Below are 14,659 nucleotides of genomic sequence, written 5' to 3' on the forward strand. Positions count from 1 at the left end.
CGACAATCTATAATCTGTAGAGAAGTGTTTAATTTCCCTGCAGCGCCCCCACAGGGCAAATTAAGCATTACACAGTACCCATGCATATCAATGTGTTATCCATGTAATGCAGGACAAGACAGGTGCTCCAGAACAAGACGCGCCCTTTGTAACCGCTCTCCACTTTGGTCAAGAGATGAGGACCCTGAACGGAGGAAGGAACCCCCTCTATTGCATGAGAATTCTCTAGTAGGGTATGTGAAAATTTATTTTCTGGAGTAGACAACCCCTTTAAAGGGGTTGTGCCAAGAACAACATTTATCACCTATTCAAAGCATGTCTGATTGGCTATGAGCATCAGTCCCATAGACTTTGAATGAAGCGGTGGTAGAACATGCGTTCAAAGTTATCCTCGCTGCAGTTGTGCAGTGGAGAATAAAGGGGCTTGGGACCCCCATTCTAGTGATGTGTGGGGGTCCTAGCAATAGGGCCCCCAGCAGACCCTTATTACCTATCCTGTGATAAATATTGATCTTGGCACAACCCCTTTAATTCGCTGTCAAGTCCTAGGTCAAGAAGGACAACATGGCTGCTCCAAATACATATAGGGTGCACTTTGTTGCAGCACTCCGCAGTGCAAATTCCCCATCAAATTCTTGGCTACGAGCAGATTTTACATACTAGGGTTCTGTAGCCTGAGATGATCAGTCTTATAGTTTCATTCATAGTAGATTGGATTATGGTGTAAGACATTATACACCTGAGTCGGCATCTGGCTGTAGTCCACGGAAGAGTTACAATCGGGTATTAAATACATTTGGCAACCGGAACGCTTCACCGCAACTTAAGACAAATAATCAGAAGGCGATCCTTCCTAAGTCATGGCTTAGTGGTTCGTGTTTGCTTTCCGCTACCGGCGCAATCGATGCTGCTTTTAGGCTGTGATTCAACGGCGTTTCCAAACACTAGAAATAAACGCTGTGTATCGCGAGCGCCGGTGCCTGTAACATGATCGCCTCCAGAGATGCCGTAAACCAGGACAGACCTGCACTTCAATACAGTGGATTTATTGTGGCTGCGACTCTTATGTTTATATCTATTGTTACTCCCTGACTAAATTGTACAACCGTAGGAATATCAGAGGGTGAAAGGAAATGCGAGACGCGCACTGTGGTCGGATCAATATCATAACGTAAATCTAGGTTTATAATAGGTTTGGACTAGATGAAAATGTACACGATACTGTAGACTTAAAGGACACTTCAGGCATAACAGATACGATGCCTAGAGCAGGGCCTGAGGGGGCGGAGCATGACTAATCTCTGGTGTCCTTTGAACCAGTGTCATGCACCGCCCCCTTACACCGCGTATAACAGTGTCAAGTGTTGTCTCCATAGAAATGAACGAGCGCGCCAAAACAGGGAAACGGGAGTGTTCAGCCGTTTCCATTACTCCAATGAAAAGTGGCTGTACAACGGACACCCTCCAAATTTGCAGACTTTATTCCCAATAACTGGGAAGGTCTCAGGCCAGAACCCCAATACTGTTCTAATTGCCAGAACACCAGGTTAAAAAGGGCTGTAATGGGACAAACTTCTTTAAACCCATGTTCCCACAGGCAGGATAGTCAATCTCAAAAACCACTGGTATATCAGTCGCAGAAACCTGCAGCAAGTATGTTTTTTGCAACACATTTCTGCAGAAACGCATCGGTTTCACCTGTGGCGTTAGCGTGAAGCATTAATTCTAGCAAATTTTATATGCACAAGTGGATAATCTGCAGTTTTCACTGTGGAATCGCTGTACAAGCCGCACAACGCGATTTATAGTGCAGAATTTCTGCTCCCATTGAAGTCTATGGACCAAACGTTCTCCACTCAGAATACGCAGCAAAAACGGACATGCTGCGGATTCGAAAGTCGCAAAATAATTTCCGCACAGCCTTTTTGCGATTTACCTCCGCAGTGTGTGCCTGACATTTGCAAAATCTCACATTTTGCGCAGTGTTTACACTGTGTGAGGAGCCATCCCCAGGTTGCGCTCACACGTGGCGTACTGGCATTGCATTTCAGCAGCGCAAAAATATGATGCGGAAAACTACAATGCATGCCTGTGTGAAAGATATTGCGCAAATTTTTCTTGTTCGTTTTTCCTGTAGATTACTGGTACGGCGCCCACTATAAAGACGACACCAAAACAAGATCTATGCAGACATTATGGCAGCAAGGAATGCTGGGAGATTTCAGCTCTGAAGCCTGCAGAACTGTAAATGAAGCCCTAGACTAGAATAGTGTAAAACCGGACACTTCTGATCCTTGTCGTCCCCGCACAGATGACAGATCAGAGACAGGTCAGGAGGTTGTAAGAAAAGTAACATTTACTTATAAAAGGGATTTAAGTATATTAAAGGGATTCGCCTCATGAGACCACCCTTGTCTTAATGGCCCCTCTGTAGGATCGGCTCCCGTTCTTGCAGACATGGAGTCATCCATGTATTATACGGACAACGACCTCTGCAGGGAAGTGCCGGGGTAAACTTCTTCATCTCTGAGAAGACCACCCCTATCCGGATACTAGATTACAGCGGTGGACATACATTGTAATGGAGGGAGGGACACCACGTGGGCTGTAGTATTTCTCACACAGACGTCTCTTCATGCCGGGTGTTTCAGCTGAACACCACCACGACATTTGATCCATTGGAAATTCTATCATATTTATAGACCATCTGTCAGTAAAGAGCAAATGGGTTCCCTAAACATGACCATGACGGTCCATCTTTCTTGGAATTTTCCGGTATCATCTTAAAGGGAGCCCTCACCTAATAATCCTGAACTAGATGGCAAAACTGCGCCCCATTCACTGCTGGGGAAAAACAAAAAGGAGGAAGGAACAAAAACTAGCTGACACATGAAATACCTCGCTGCCTAGAAGACCATCTTAAACTCAGGGGGTAAAGTTGCCCATACAGATGAAAGTCAATCTCGGCAGAACCAACCGACCATCTAACGTGTATCGGGTGCCCTGACTCTTGGCCGCAGGCAGATATAGAAGGGGGGGGGGGGCAAAGGATCGGGCATGTTAGATTTTAATATGCTCGATCTCTTGTTCAGCGGGGTCTGTCAGCAATTCCTTCCCCTCTGCCCATTGAGAACACATGAATGCTCGGCAGAGCATGCATATGTATGGGGGGGGGGGGGGTGAGTGGAGGAAACGAGCATTCGGTTGACCGCTACCTAAAATAGGTGCATGGCCACTTAAAAAGGCAATCCCCATCTCAGACATGTAGGACACATCCACAGGATAATGCCATGAATGTCTGAGATGCAGGTCCCACACATATCAGGGAGAGGTCATCCAACCCCCTCATCCCACCTGGCAGCAGATGGCACGCGGCTCTCTATTATGTTCTACGGGAGTTACGGAAACAGCCGAGCGTCTATCAGATATTTAGGACATTCTGTGGATGCGCCATATACGTCTGTGATGGGAATAACCTTTTAAGTCTCCCTGTTTCTTGCCCCCTGGTTGGCACTTAAGAAAATCACAAGTTTGGCTCTGTGTAGGAACCGTGATCTTATGGCGATGTGCCCTGGCAACAAAATAACGACACTTTTCCCAGAAACAGCACCACCATCGTCCATGGGCTGTCAGGTATTGCATCTCAGCTCCATTCACATGAACGTGGCTGAGCTGCAGTACCACACACAGCCCATGGACAAGAGTGGCGCTGTGTCTGGAATAAAAAGAATGCAGACCTCGTCAACTCGTACATAAAAAAACAAAAAAAAGCTCCGCTGAAAACATTCAAAAAACATTACAGTAATTGTTGGTCATCCAGTTTACAATTCACTTGAAAATCTATATCTGGACTGTGCATCGGGCGCCCCCTCCGCTGTGTAACGGAATAGGATCCAATTTCATTAAATGCTTGAATGGCGGTGATTGAGCATAATCTATGGGAAGGCCGTCGGCAAGCCATATTATCCATCAATAGCCAATTAGGAGATGACCACCTTGCTGTCAGCAGCACAGGGCAGTCGTCATAGTGGGCACGCTATGCCAAGTTCACCACGGAACAGGATTAACCCCTTCCCGCTCCTTGACGTACTATTACGTCATGGCAGCTGTATCGTTCGCGCTCCATGCCGTAATAGTACGTCTCGGGAGTAACGGCCGTTTCGGCCGTCCTCCCGACACATACAGGAGCTGTGACGCTGCTGTCTTGTTCAGCAGCTGTCACAGCTCCTGCAGCGGGGACCGATCGCTGTGTCCCCGCTGATTAACCCCTTAAAAGCCGCGTTCTATAGAGATCGCGGCTTTTTAGGGGTTAAGCTGCCATCGCCGGCCTGCTATGCGATAGCGGCCGGCGATGGTGACTATGGCAACCGGACACCAAACAATGGCGTCCGGCTATGCCATAGACGGAAGCCTAGTGGGTCCTGACAACGTCAGGACCCACTATGCTTGCTGTCAGTGAGTAGCTGACAGTTCTAATACACTGCACTACGCATGTAGTGCAGTGTATTAGAATAGCGATCAGGGCCTCCTGCCCTCATGTCCCCTAGTGGGACAAAGTAATACAGTAAAAAAAAAGTTAAAAAAAGATGTGTAAAAATAAGAAAATAAAAGATTTAAAAGTAATAAAAGTAAAAATCCCCCCTTTTCCCTTATCAGTCCTTTATTATTAATAAAAATATATAAATAAACAAATAAACTATACATAATTGGTATCGCCGCGTCCGTAACGACCTGAACTACAAAATTATTTCGTTATTTATCCCGTGCGGTGAACGCCGTAAAATAAAATAATAATAAACCGTACCACAATCACAATTCTTTGGTCACTTCACCTCCCAAAAAATGGAATAAAAAGAGATCAAAAAGTCGCATGTACCTAAAAATGGTACTGATCGAAACTACAGTTTGTTACGCAAAAAATAAGTCCTCGCACGGCTTTATTGATTGAAAAATAAAAACGTTATGGCTCTTAGAATAAGGTAACACAAAAAGTGAATGATTGTTTACAAAACGTATTTTATTGTGCAAACGCCATAAGACATAAAAAAAAACTATAAACATCTGGTATCGCCGTAATCGTATCGCCCCGCAGAATAAAGTGAATATGTCATTTATAGCGCACGGTGAACGCTGTAAAAAAAAAAGAATAAAAAAACAATAGTAGAATTGCTGTTTTTTAGTCACCCCGCCACCTAAAAATAGAATAAAAACTGATCAAAAAGCCGCATGCACCCCAAGAAAACTACAATGGATTCCTCAAGGGGTCTAGTTTCCAAATTGGGGTCACTTTTGGGGGGTTCCCAATGTTTTGGCACCACAAGACCTCTTCAAACCGGACATGGTGCCTAATAAAAAAGAGGCCTCAAAATCCACTAGGTGCTCCTTTGCTTCGGAGGCCGGCGCTTCCGTCCATTACTGCACTAGAGCTACATGTGGGATATTTCTCAAAACTGCAGAATCTGGGCAATACGTATTAAGTTGCGTTTCTCTGATAAATCCTTTTGTGTTATAAAAAAAATGGTATAAAGAGGATTTTCTGACAAAAAAAAAATGTAAATTTCACCTCTACTTTGCGCTAAATTTTTGTGAAACACCTAAAGGGTTCATAAACTTTCTAAATGCTGTTGTGAATACTTTAATACTTTGAGGGGTCTAGTTTCTAAAATGGGGTATTTCATAGGGGTTTCTAATATATGGGCCCCTCAAAGCAACTTCAGAACTGAACTGGAACCTAAAACAATAAATAAATGAGGCAATACTTCGCTTCTTACATTATACTGATAATGAGCCGTGCCCACCCCGAGATGACCCCAGTTTTGACCGTTTGTATAAACGGAGACCCCTACTAGACCGTTCCAGTGCCCGGTTTTCCCCTGCATACACCCCCGAGAAGTGTATTTCTATTGATGAGTCCTTGGTACATTTTAAAGGGAGGGTTCAATTCCGCGAGTACCTGCCGGGTAAGAGGGCAAGGTATCGCTTGAAGATGTATAAGCTGCGAGAGTGCATCAGGGTATACCTACAGGTTTAGGATATATGAAGGAAAGGCCACCCCCAAACCAGACTGCATCCTGGACTACAATAGGTACATGGGAGGGATGGACTTGTAAGATCAAGCCCTGAAGCCCTACAGCGCCATGCGGTGTGGTATAAGAAGCTGGCCGTGCACATCATACAGATGGCATTGTACAATGCGTACATGCTACGTCGATGTGCAGGCCAGACGGGAACTTTCCTGGAATTTCAAGAGGTGATTATCAAGAACCTAATCTTTAGGGACCAAGAAGGGGGGGCACCCAGTACTTCTGGAAGCGGGGCCACACACATCGTACCAGGGCAACACTTTCCAGGAGAAGTTCCCCAAACTGGCAAGAAGGGAAAAAGTCAAAAGAGGTGTAAAGTCTGCTATAAGAGGGCGATAACGGATGACACAATATATCAATATGACGTGTGTCCCGAATAACCAGAGCTCTGTATGAAAGAGTGTTTTAAAATTTATCATCCATCCCTTGGTTTATAATTTACCCCAATTTTACTTACCCTGATGCACTCCACACAGCTTATCCCCCCTCGTCTTTCCCCTCTGAGCCCTGCTGTGTGTCCAGGCAGCTGATAACAGCCACATGTAGGGTATTGCCATACCCGGGAGAAACCACATTACAGTTTATGGGGTGTAGGTCTCCGGTCAAAATGCTCACTACACCTCTAGATGAATGCCTTAAGGGTGTAGTTTTTAAAACGGGGTCACTTCTTGCGGGTTTCAACTGTACTGGTACCTCAGGGGCTTCTGCATACATGACTTCGCACTAGAAAATCCCCAGTAGGCCAAATGGTGGTCCTTTCCTTCTGAGCCCTCCCATGGGCCCAAACGGCAGTTTATCACAACAAATGGGGTATTGCGGCACTCAGAACAAATTGCGCAACAGAATGGGGTATTTTGTTTCTTGTGAAAATAAGAAATTTTCAGCCAAAACTACATATTATTTGGAAAAAATTATTTTGTTTTCATTCCCAGCCCAATTCAAATAAGTTCTGTGAAAAAACTATGGGGTCAAAATGGTCACAACACCCATAAATGAATTCCTTGAGGGGTGTAGTTTCCAAAATGGGGTCATTTGTGGTTGGTTTCTATTGCTTTGATACCTCTGGGGCTCTGCAAATGCGACATGGCACCCGAAAACCAATCCAGCAAAATCTGTACTCCAAAGAACACACAGCGCTCCTTCCCTTCTGAGGCCTCCCATGGGCGCAAACGGCAGTTTATTGCCACAAATGGGGTATTGATGCACTCAGGAGAAATTGGGCAACAAAATTGAGTATTTTGTTCCCTGTGAAAATAAGAAATTTTGGTAAAAAATTACATCTTATTGGAAAAAATGTCATTTTTTTAATGTCACAGCCCAATTGAAATAGGTGCTGTGAAAAAACTGTGTGGTCAAAATGCTAACAACAACCATAAATGAATTCCTTAAGGGGTGTAGTTTCCAAAATGGGGTCACTTTTGGTGGGTTTCCATTGCTTTGATACCTCTGAGGCTCTGCAAATGCGACATGGCACCCGAAAACCAATCCAACAAAATCTGGACTCCAACAAACATATAGCGCTCCTTTCCTTCTGAGCCCTCCCATGGGCCCAAACGGCAGTTTATCACCACAAATGGGGTATTGCCACACTAAGGACAAATTGGGCAACAAAATGGGGTATTTTGTTCCCTGTGAAAATAAGAAATTTTGATCACAAATGACATTTTATTGGAGAAAATGACATTTTTTTCATTTCAGTGCCCAATTCAAATACGTGCTGTGAAAAAACTGTGCGGTCAAAATGGTAACAACAACCCTAAATGAATTCCTTGAGGGGTGTAGTTTCCAAAATGGGGTCACTATTGGGGGATTCCTACTGTTTTGGCACCTCAACACCTCTTCAAACCTGGCATGCTGCCTAAAATATATTCTAATAAAAAGAGGACTCAAAATGCACTAGGTGCTTCTTTGCTTCTAGTGCTTGTGTTTTAGTCCACGAGCGCAGTAGGGCCACATGTGGGACATTTCTAAAAACTGCAGAATCTGGACAATACATATTTAGTAGTGTTTCTCTGGTAAAACCTTCTGTGTTACAGGAAAAAAAATGAATAAAATTGAAATTCAGCAAGAAAAATGAAATTTGCAAATTTCACCTCCACTTTGCTTTAATTCCTGTGAAATGTCTGAAGGGTTAAAAAACTTTCTAAATGCTGTTTTGAATACTTTGAGGGGTCTAGTTTTTAAAATGGGGTGTTTTATCAGGGTTTCTAATACATAGGCCCCTCAAAGCCACTTCAGAACTGAACAGGTACCTTAAAAAAAAGGCTTTTTAAATTTTCTTAAAAATATGAGAAATTGCTGTTTATGTTCTAAGCCTTGTAACGTCCAAGAAAAATAAAAGAATGTTCAAAAAACAATGCAAATCTAAAGTAGAGATATGGGAAATGTGAACTAGTAACTATTTTGGGTGGTATAACCGTCTGTTTTACAAGCAGATGCATTTAAATTCTGAAAAATGCAATTTTTTCAAAATTTTCTCTAAATTTTGCAATTTTTCACCAATAAACACTGAATATATCAACCAAATTTTACCACGAACATGAAGCCCAATGTGTCACAAGAAAACAATCTCAGAATCGCTTGGGTAGGTTTAAGCATTCCGACGTTATTACCACATAAAGTGAAATATGTCAGATTTGAAAAATGGGCTCTGAGCCTTAAGGCCAAAACAAGGCTGCGTCCTTAAGGGGTTAATGACAGGGCAGCGGAGCACGGGTACGCCACACTTGTCTAGATTGCCATTTACAGCGGCTTCATTGCTGGGAGGTGATTAAGCAACAGAAGTAAAGCCGCTAAGGAGATTTAAGTACTGAAGTTACAGGTTGGATGCGATTGTGTAATTCCTGGAAAGTGAAGGTAACCAGCAGAAATGCAGGCCGTGCCCGTGACTCCAGGCTGCTGCGGGCTAGAGGTTTGTGACGTGTAATGCAATAGTCAACAGGAGTTTCTGGAAAGATTGCATTCAGCAGCCATATACGTATATAGGTTCAGGAAGAGAGGTGATGGAGCTTGTGAAGATATAACGGTAGATTTGACCAATGCCTCTTTTTTCGTTTGTCTCGCCAGTGGGGAGGGGTCACAGTAGTAGGACCCCCAGCGATGAGAAAGTGTCGGCATATGTCAGAAGGTTCTGCGGTTTTCCCAATTTTTTTTGTGCGCCCAAATATAAAATTCACTAATTACAGAGTTTTGATTTGTGGCGTTGCAAAAAGAGCCATTAAAAAGGCTGTGTGTGAATCCACCCTAAGGGCATGTGCTGTAAGGGTCCCTTTAAAAGGGTCGTAAAAACACAGAACCCGCAAAAAGACAGCTTGTTGATCGGCGCTCGTTTGCTCCTTTCGCAAGGAAAACGGTAATGTAGAGGTAGGAGCAATCATTACTACGACCGTTCGTCCCCATACTTTCCCCTCATGTCTCCCAGTTAAGGACCGATGCACACGAACGTAAAAATTCTCCGCAATTACGGACCCATTCAGTTCTATTGGCCGCGGACACCTTTCCGTATCGCAACGGGTGAGTGTCCGTGCCGGAGAACTATTCCGGGAATTATGGAGCATGAAGAACACTGTCATGTGCATAAGGCCGTACACAGGGAGACGTGCTGCAGACTACGATAATATTTTGTGCTGCATAAATGATACGATTAGCCGGCAAACAAGGGTTTGCTCGTTATCAGTGCGCAATAATCAGGAACGGTCATTCATATCAACGCTCATTTGCCCCGATCATTGGCTCGTGTAAAAGCAGTGGGAATGACGGCAGAATGGGTGGGGGGGGGGGGGCTTTATGTAGTTTTGTCTCTTCAACAGAAAATCAAGGTCAAAGCCACAAGCAGAGGAGACGGTCGGTCAGCTCCTCGCTATATACAGCGGTAGATGAGATCTTATGTATCCTTCTATGGCCAATAAGGGTCAAGCTATCCATGTGACAGTGGTGCACGGACCTAGTATAGGACATGGAGTGCGCATTAAATATTCCTCCATAGAAGAATCTAAAAGGATTTTCTAATTAAACTGGAGTTAAAGGGAAGGTCCATTTTGCAACCATTTTTCTCTATTGCTTCAATGCATTTCAAATTTGAAAAAAAAATTAAGCAACTTTGCAAATGGTCTTAATAAATATCCTGCCGGTTTGTGTATACAGCTTCTATGCAGTCCTAGGTATATCCATGGCTGCAGACTACAAACAAACCATGTGTAGTCTACCCTGTGTCACCCTAGCCATTTGTCCCCTGCATCACACAACTCACTGACAGTGGAAGAGGAGGCGGATGAAAGTACCATGACTGCGGACTACATGACGTTTGTTTACCATGGAGACACATAGGTCTGCATAGAAGCTGTAGACACAAAACGGTAGGATGTTTTCAACACCACTTGACAATTTTATTCAATTATTTTACATGCATTGGAGCAATAAGGGAGAAGAAAAAATAAAAAAAAGTTGTAAAAGTATTCATGCTGAGGGGTCTTTGCTGAAGGGTTAAGTGGAATCACAAAAATAAACACTTTGGAAGACATCTCAAGTCAAACAAGGGAGGAACAAACAAGTCACAAGAGAATTCAAGAGGCTTTTACAACATGTAAAAAAAATAAAAAATAAAAAATTAAATTATATACATATCCGTAAAATAAAATCAGGCCGGGTCCAAGCGTTACCGTAATGGTCATTGCAGCGTCACTTTGTAGCAGACGGGATTGTGAAACCCCATTTAAAGGGAACCTGTCACCAGCATTTCACCTATTAATCCAGCAATCCCTGGTGGTAGAGGGTGAAAAATCATTTCTATATAACCTAAAAAATGGTCTTCTTACTCGTCTCTGTAGCTTTAGTATTCAGTTCTTTAATGTTCCCGTGCCGTATGCGAATAAGCATAAAAGTCATATCTTCATTTGTCAAGTCTTTCCGAGTTACCCGGCCTCCTTACTTTTGATTGACAGCTCCTCGCCTACCCCCAGCACACAAAATCCCGCTCTTGTGCATTGATGTCCTCTTCTGGGGTGTGCGCACGAAGGGACGCCCGATTACAATAAAAAGGCGTGAAATGTTTGCAGACCGTTATTTAGTGTCGGTGAAGGAGTTTAGGAGCAGGGATAACAGTAATGAACTTTTGATAGCAGCGGCCAATGAGGGATAAGTAAAAGTTCAATAGGTGAGATGCTGGTGACGGGTTCCCTTTAAGAGGGGTTCTCCGGGCATTTTATATTGACGGCCTATCCTTAGGATAGGCCATGAATATCAGATCGGCGGGGGGGGGTCCGTCTCCTGAGGCACAGCGCTGGGCGCTTCTGGAGCGGCTGTGCCTAGAATTTCAGTTCCGGTCCTATTCAAGTAATGGCGCTGTGCCTGGTAAACACTGAAGAGGCCGCGGCGACAAACACCGCAACCCCTGAAGTCAGCTGATTTCTTAGGGGGGTACCGGGAGTCAGACCCGCACCGATCGGATTACAACACAGCAGAACGTAGTCTATGGTAGTAGTCTGCAAACTGTGGCTCCTAGCATGCCCTGACGTCCACATAGAGCGGCAGATCCATACTGTACCCACGTGGCATTACCATGCTCATTGGCTCTGATGGCGACCACAGGAGTTGTCACACAGCTTTCCCACACATTTGCCTGGTTAGTTTGTGATATGGACGCCGACCCAGCTCTTGTAAGGACTTTTGGCCCAGAGCTTCTTTCCGCTTCCGTATAGAGGGGGAGTAAGGTCGGGGTTCACACTACCCATCGCAGACGCATGGGCCACGCAGGTCCGTGCCACCAGATGCTCCAAACACCGATATCACTGCCTCACTGGCCGCAGATCGGTCCCTGTAGGACGGACACCTCTCGCAGAATTGCAGCTTCTTCGGAAGCAAACAGATGTCCCAAACTTATAATATAAGAGAATTCCTTGAACAACCAAGCCCCCCCCCCCACCAATTTAAAGGGGTTTTCCCATAACCATTAGCCATCACCTATCCACAGGATAGGTGATAAATATCTGATCGGTGGGGGTCTGACTGCTGGGACCCCCACTGATCACGAGCTTACCTTGCCGTTCCTAGGAGCCCCATAGGAATGGAGCGGTACTGCGCATGCTCTACCACCGCTCCATTCATTTATAATCGGGCTGCCGAGCGCGATCTACAACAGCCCCATAGAAATTAATGGGAGTGGTGGCTGAGAATGTGCAGTACCGCTCCATTCCTATGGGGCTCCCAGGGACAGCAAGGTAACCCCGTTCTGGTGATCGATGCGGGCCCAAGAAGTCGGACCTCCCCCCGATCAGATATTTATCACCTATCCTGCTATGCAAGCACTTCACCAATATACTCTGGAAAATAGTTTTATCGTTGTAAGAATATAGTAGAAAGATCCGCAACATCTGCCAAGCAATACCAAGCTAACTGTGCCAAGTGCACCAACAGAACGGGGCAGGTATTACCCAGAGGCACCATTTGAAGAATACAATCATTCCATTCATCAAACATTGGTCATGGACGATCACACGACCGCATGAATGCGACACCACAAGCATGGCCGCAGGATTAGGAAGCAAAAAAAAAAAAAAGAATTCCCCAGGAAACATTGCATGGGCGGCATCCGTGTTACAATCTTTCAGTCCACAGAAGTGCATCCAATTCACACGAGGATTAAATACAGGATCTGCTTTTTTTTTCTGAAACAGCACCACTCTTGTCCATAGGCCGTGTCTGGTATTGCAGCAGTTCTCTATACTAGAATAGGCCAGTGCTTAGACCCACAGCAGATATTGTATGGAGAATTCCACTCCGGCAGCAAGATAGGGATTGACACGTCCAATCAATAAAAGTGAGTTTATGGCGGCCATATAACATCATTTAGTAGATCATCAAGTCGTTTATTAGGTAATTGCTTTATAATCCTATAAAAATAATCCCTAAAAGAGGGCCGGTCACACGTAGCAGAGACTCTCCCATACAGGTCTGTCAATAAAACCGAAGCTGAAATGTTTGGCTCTCCACCTGCTATGACACTAACTCCCAGCATGCTCATCTAGTAGTCTCATCTTCTGGGGAACCACCGATTGCTGGCAGCCTTGACGTAAACCCAAACACCGGAAGAAAAATGGGCAAGCGCGAGAATACAAGAGTGACGTCTAAGATTGTGGGTAGAGGAACGAGGGGCCAAGGACATTTTAAAGACAGAAGAACCCCAGCCATACAATCGTGTATGGGCGGAGAAGACAGACAGGGAAGTGAATGGAATCTGGAGAAACTAGAAATGGGAGCGGCCAAGGAGATGATTGACAGGAAGGACTGGATAAGAGCCCTGGGGGGACATGAAGTTATTGTGGCCTACAAAACTGGAAACCCCACAGTCAGAACGAGAGGGATCCGCTAACGTCATTACCACGGGGACAGCTCGAATTCCACCTGTCGGATCCTCGGAGATAAGCGGCGCCATAGCTGCCTGGTAACTTGACAGATAGTAATGTAAATGTAACTTTTGAAGCCCATAGGGGGCAGTATTAGGGCTCTCATATAGAGAGGCCTTGGGGCCTCTGTCTGCAGCTTTGTAATCACTTTTATTAGGGGGGGGGGGGCAGGATCACTGGGATCCACAAGTGCCGTGCCCCTGATACCCACACTGGGTGTTCCTCAGACACCAGGCTGGCTAGGGCTACAATGGGTTAAACCGGTGTCAAAGGAAAACTGGGTGTTAAGAAAACAGTTTTAAAGGGACCCCCAGGGCTTAAAAAAAAAAAAAAAAAAGTGATAATGGGCAACTCCAGCAGTCAGCACTGAGAGCGGTGGTCATCCAGCTTTCCCAGGAACAGATATTTGGAATCCTCTGAGCAATCTTTTCTATAGAGGTCGAATCAATGGCTAGTTTTAGATTAGATTGCGAATGGACATGCCCTTTAAGTGGGTGATCACTGCTATAGGGGTCAGCAGAGGATAAAGACACATTCTGGCGGAGCAGTAAGTGGGGTGTGGAGGAGACAGTCAATGAAGGTGATAGATGAGAGGGGGCGCTGTACACGAGCCGCTGCCAGGCCGGATGGAGAACAGTTACTGCACGCTACATGGGGATGAATGACAGAAGAGTGACCTGAGACCACCCTGAGGGGCATCACACCTGCCCTCGCCCAGCCATGCCCCTCTCCAGCCTGCACTCCACCACCGTGACAACCCATTTACCTCAACCCCGGCTGCAGCAACACTCGCTCTTCTCGCCTTTCCTCAACTGACACACCAGCTTTCAGGCCGCGTTGCCCGTCCTCTCCCTCAGCCGGCAGCCACGCCTAACTCCGCGCTGATTGGAAGAATGCTCAGTACGTCATGGAACAGGCAAGTAAACTCCGCCCTGTGATTGGATGATCTTCTGGTAAATGAAGGAGGGGGACCCCACCCATCCGACACCCGGGGACCGGGCGGGAGACTCAGCAGAGGATGATGGGTAAAGGGTGGAAGAATGATGGAGAATCGAGACAAGATGAGCTGAGGGGGCTGAGAACGCCACGGCTACAAGGGGGTTAATAAGAAGGGCGAGAAGCGCGATCTTATAGGGACGTGAAGGATTATGGGACGGTTACCTTAGCAACCGTTAA

At 45.4% G+C, this 14,659-nt stretch overlaps 1 protein-coding gene and 1 long non-coding RNA gene across 6 annotated transcripts in view; one reads left to right on the plus strand and one right to left on the minus strand.

The window, feature by feature from the left end:
• The window catches only part of FAR1 (fatty acyl-CoA reductase 1), a 52,645-nt gene extending 38,011 nt beyond the window's left edge, over positions 1–14,634 (minus strand). The window contains exon 1 of one of the 4 annotated variants that reach the window (XM_075837795.1): positions 14,250–14,634. The gene's annotated coding sequence lies outside the window, so the exon portion shown is untranslated. The remainder of the gene's footprint in view (positions 1–14,249) is intronic. The other 3 variants (XM_075837792.1, XM_075837793.1, XM_075837794.1) reach the window with 3 other exon arrangements.
• Positions 13,808–14,659, plus strand: part of LOC142660850 (uncharacterized) — a 35,033-nt gene continuing 34,181 nt past the window's right edge. For both annotated transcript variants that reach the window (XR_012850575.1, XR_012850576.1), the window contains exon 1: positions 13,808–14,399. This is a non-coding gene — a long non-coding RNA (uncharacterized LOC142660850). The remainder of the gene's footprint in view (positions 14,400–14,659) is intronic.

Source organism: Rhinoderma darwinii, chromosome 9 (genome assembly GCF_050947455.1).
Source record: "Rhinoderma darwinii isolate aRhiDar2 chromosome 9, aRhiDar2.hap1, whole genome shotgun sequence".
In the NCBI taxonomy this organism is placed as follows: Eukaryota; Metazoa; Chordata; class Amphibia; order Anura; family Rhinodermatidae; genus Rhinoderma; species Rhinoderma darwinii.